Raw genomic sequence first — 5,499 nt, 5'->3', positions numbered from 1 at the left:
GGATAAGGAAGCATTTATGTGCACACTTGGGTTTTTTATTGTATGAGAGACAGGGATCTGGATGCTGTCTAATAGGAAGGATGTGAATTGCGGGCTGAGTTTCTTTAGTACTTTGGGGGAGCCTACGAGTAGGATCTCAGTCTTGTCATTTAGGCACAAGTGATTAGATGCCAGCCATGACTGTATTTTCAGGTAGATTTTGTTAAGCATGATTGAGTCTGTGCCGTAGGAGCCTGTCAGGGGGAGAAGTACTTGTGTGTCATCTGCGTAGTTTGTGTAGGATATGCCGAGGTCGTCCAGGAGGTGAAATACGGGTTTGTCGAATATGTTATAAAGGGATGCATTTGATCCTTGGGGACACCACATGGGATGGGGATGGGTGAGGCACTGTTCGTGTCGGAGAAGACTCTCATGGTTCTTACTTCTAGGAATGAGGCAATCCAAAGTGAGGCTTCCTTGGAGAAGTTGGCTGAGCCTGTAAGGTGATGGCATAGAGTTTTGTGGTCCAATAGGACGAACGCGCCCCGACAGGTCTAGTAGAATTTGGATTTGGATTTTAATGTCAAGTAGTGTGGTTACGGTGTCATGGCCAGGACAGAAACCTGATTGTCGCATCCCTAGGATGTGATTATCTTCTAGGTAGTTTTGGATCTAGTTGTAGGCTCGGTCTAGGAATATTAGCAGGAAGGGTACTGTGGTTATGGAGTGGTAGTTGTTGAGAAGCATTGGCTCTAGTGAGGTTTTTTTTACTAGTGGGAGGACCCATGATTCTTTGAGTTCAGTTGGGACCAGATTTGCGATGAATGATGCATTGATGAATTTTGTGATGAGCAGTCTTTTATGGTTGTTGCTGGGCATATGTCTCCTTTGCACTTTGATGGTTTTAGGTTTTTGAGGATATTGGCTGTTTCAAACTCAGTGACTTCTCTAAAGTGGAAAGAGCGAGTAGTGTGAGAAGTGATGGTGGGAGGGTTGATAAGACTAGTCTTGATTCGTTTGTCTCTGATTTTTTATTTTCTGGAATAGGCAGATTTTGGGCCGCATAGCGTTCTCTATGCTCGTGCACCATGATTCGTCTTTAATTATTGGTGAGGGCTGAGGGTTCTCTTAGTATCTTGAACAGTCTTGCGAGTGGGAGTTTGCTTTGGCTATTCTGGCATTGCAGATTGCTGCTTTGGCTGTTGCAATTGCTTGCTTATATTCTTTAGCAAGCTTCATGAAGGCCAGTCTGGGGTACTATAACTCCCTGTACAAAGAGTCTACCGAAATTCAGCCATTGGAGCTAGCACAGATCAAACAGCCCCATCTAAACAATACAGTGGCGGAAGAATTGGAGGCCCTTATCACTAAGGAGGAATTAATTGCCACAATTAAAAGCCTGCCAACTGGTAAAACACATGGCACAAAGGGCTGCCGAGCAATTCTTATATGGAATTTGCAGAGCAAGTAACACCTCCATGGTATGCAGTCTTTATATCAAATATTTTATAAAGAATTAACATATATTAAATATTTTATAGTGAAATATTCTATAGAGAATGCATTTAGGCGTGGGGTAAAGAGTTAAAAATAAATTGGGAAACTGTTGGGGTGGGTTTTATGGGGGAGAAACTGGGGGAAAAAAGTGCATTCTCTATAAACATTTTTGTTATAACATGTTCGATATATGTTCATTCTTTATAAAATATTCTGGTATAAAGACATGTAACACAGCTCCAATATTAGACACGCTGAAGGAGGCATACAAATGCTGTTCTCTCCCTATATCTTTGAGAGAGTCCATAATCATACCCCTCTCCAAGCCGAACAAACCATCCACAGACTACAGCTCATATAGACCACTGTCCTTACTTAACCAAGACAGTACGATATTCATGCCATTGCTGGCAAACGGACTGAAAAACGTGATCACAGATTTAATCCATCCAGACCAAACAGGTTATGTACCAGGCGGAAGAGGAACCTTTGTGTAGTAGCTTTCCTGGACGCTATGAAAGCGTTCAAACACAATCAACTGGCCATGGCTCTTTGGCGTTTTGTGACATTTTGACTTAGGGCTGAAATACATCAAGTGGATTCAGATGCTATACAGAGAGACACTAGCTAAGGTCAAGACTGGCCACTGAGTCTCAGAACAATGGCGCCTGGTGGCGGGCACGAGACAGGGGTGCCCCCTGTCCCCTATGTTGTTCATTCTATCTCTCGAACCGATAGCCGTATTACTCAAACAAGAATACAATGATACACGGAACACGCCACTTTATATCTAGGTACACAGATGACATGCTGCTATATATACTACGACCAGAAGAGAATTTACAATACATATTGGAGGTACTAGAGGAATTCGAAGAGCTCTTGTGCATAACAGTTAGTAGGGAAAAAGCATGTGTGTTCCCACTGCCAGGGCTGGGAAATTGTAAAATGGACCCGTTACCCAAACTAGCAATACCCTGGAACGATAAAACTTTTTAATATTTAGGGATAGATATGTACCATGACCCACATACGCAGCACGCACACAACACCCAGCAGTGGGCACTAGACAGGGTGGTAAAGTCCATGGACTTCTGAACACAACTGCCCATATCACTGATGGGTAGAGCAGCGTTATTAAAAATGAAAGTGCCCCCAAGACTGTTACACAACATTAACAACGTGCCGTACAATATACCTAAATAATTCTTTAAACAGCTTGAATGCAGAAGGTTTATATGGAAAAATAAAAGCAACAGACTCGCCCTATCCACACTCCAACGACCACACGCAGAGGGTGGGATAAAGGTGCCCAATTTTGAACTATACTTCTTAGCTAGCCAATCGCAATTCATTATGGGATGGCTGTCAGATGAACCGGCACAAGACACCACACTGTTACAGCCCACCAGCAAACCCTTCTACTTGAAAGAGATATTGTGGATTCATAGCACTCACCTACAACACCTTCCAAATCTAATAATAGTGGGCAAACAGTTGTGGTACAGGACATGCAAAACCCTAGAAATCACAGACCTGTTCTCCCCACAAATCCCTTTGTTGGCAATAGCAGTAGACTATCATTGAGGACGATTAAAAATACGTAGATATTGGGTCCCAACAGAGTAGCAACAGTCAAGGACCTGTTACTAAAGAGTGCACTAATGGACTTCAAGACACTGACGGCACAGACATGACTACACAGAGGCCAATATATAATGCACAATACACTGCTTAAAATCCCTGAAACACAAATGGCCCACACTTGATGACCAATTCAGCCCAAATTAAACGATTGAAACCTTACAGAATACAACAGAGGGAGGTCATACAGTGTAATGCATATAAGAGCTGCTTGTTACCCAACACCCAGCCCCAGCAGGAAACACAAGACAGGCATGGGAACAAGACCTGGGGGAATCAATCACAGACACAGTATGGTTCAGGGTGCTCGCATATCACAAACATGTATCTAGAAATGCTAAACTGCAACTCCTACAGCTGCACACAGAGCATATCTAACATCCCAAAAGATCTTAAAGTTCAAGGGCATGGAAAGTACAGGTTAGAAAAAGGCAGGGATGTTGCATATGTTTTGGTCTGGCCCTAAAATACACCAATACTGGGAAGCACTAGTGAAGACACTAGCTCGGGCAGATGTAGGGTTGCATGTTATTTCCCCCCCCCCTCGGCCTGTCTGTTATCTGTGGACTCGCGGCCTAAAAGAGCGAAACACATCAATAAATTGAAAGACCTAGTTTATGTACTAGAAAAGCATAGAATAGCGATGGGCTGGAAGTCACAAAAAGAACCGACTGTGGAACTCTGGTGGAAAGACATGCAAAGAAGGACGACCGTGGAAACCTCGGTCTGGCAAAAGGCCACCCATTTGGGTCATGTCAAATAAAGTGCCACTATAGCAGACTGGAGATTACTCATACAAGACCTGGTTATGACCGCAGTTGGCACAACAGATAAAATATCCCTAACTACTGAAGTAGCCTTGTTAACCACAGTGTAAAACAATGATAGTATGTGCAAGAGTGAAGATACTGTATGGATATATAAGGTGGGAAGTGGTTGTTAAGTTACTCGTTTGGATAGGGAGGGGGGAGGGAAGGGTAAAAACCCAAACTTCCACAGGGAGCTTTACAACACGTACACAGGATAAGCAGAAAATGATGTGTCATTGCATGTATTATCACACTGCAAATAAAATAAAATGGTTTTAAAAAAATAATATCCCTACCTAAGAAACTAAAACTAAAGAAAGATGACCTAGCATCCAAAAAGTCTCTGAACCTCACACTTATACATACAACAATGTACAAGGAATGTTTGACTGTCTTCAGTACAACAAAACAATGCCAAAGTTCAAACTTAAACATTTTCCAAAGTACTCCTTGTGACCAGGGTTAGACTCACTTCCCCTGGATTAATTCAGGAATACCTTTGAAAAGTTCTGTTTCAACAAATGTCTTTTTAGTTGAACACAAAATGTCCTTTCCATCCACTGCACAAAATAAATGTCTTTCACAAACGCTTGTTCCAAAAACCAAAGCAATTGTTTTCCTCCACACAATGTCTTTCTCAGGATGCAAAGCAAATATTAGTATATCAGTTATTCTTCCAATGGAAAACATTTGTCAGGATAGCACAGCAACTACCTTTAGCAATACAACAGTCTGTCAAAATTATATAATATATAATAACCAATGTCTTTTCACAACACCTTTTTTTTTTTTTTTTAACCACGGCCACATCTATTCAAGTCAACAGTTTTTTTTTTTTTTTCCTGGTCTACTTGCCTGCCATGACTAGCTACAAGTGGTCCCTTTCCTGGTACACTCTCCTGTCAGGAAGAAAAAAAAACTCCTAATATTACAGTTGGTCTCTTCTGTTAATGGCAATATCGGTTACAGGTTTCCCCAAGTTGACATTTCAAAAATGGAGAATTGCGCCCTCTTTGCTCTTTCTACTTTTGAATAGCCTCTTGACTGTTGACAGTGCAGGTTACAGGTTTCCCCAAATGACATTACATGAATGGAGAATTGCGCCCTATTCGTGCCTTACTGTAATTGCTCTGTATTCAATATAGTCTGTTTTTATCATACGCTCCACTCGGAGCACCCCAGGGTTACCTTCTCTTGCAGACCAACTCACCGACTCTGTTTTGCGTCTCCGTTTTGCTCCCTACTGCTGCGGTGAACCCTCAGTGAATCCATCATTCTCTTGACAGCTCTTCCGTAACTATCACCACCTGCACGCCCTCTCTTGATCCCAGCTGGATCTCTTGGTCCTTTAAGCACCTTCAGGAACTCGCGTTGGGTCGGGATAATGTCTTCCACACAGCTGGGCTTCTCTCCCTGCTGCTGACCATGACTCCGCTTCCAGATACGCGTACTCTGCAAAACAGCATGCCTTCTCTTCCCACTTTGGCTACTGCTGGCATTTGCACTTCTGCTACATCTCCAACCACTTCAGGTTCGTTCCTGACTGCTTCTGCCTCTGCTGCTACTTTTC

Source organism: Ambystoma mexicanum, chromosome 3q, assembly GCF_040938575.1.
Source record: "Ambystoma mexicanum isolate Mex_15411 chromosome 3q, UKY_AmexF1_1, whole genome shotgun sequence".
NCBI lineage: Eukaryota > Metazoa > Chordata > Amphibia > Caudata > Ambystomatidae > Ambystoma > Ambystoma mexicanum.
The sequence above is the reverse complement of the archived record's forward strand: the minus strand, read 5'-3'. Positions refer to the sequence as shown.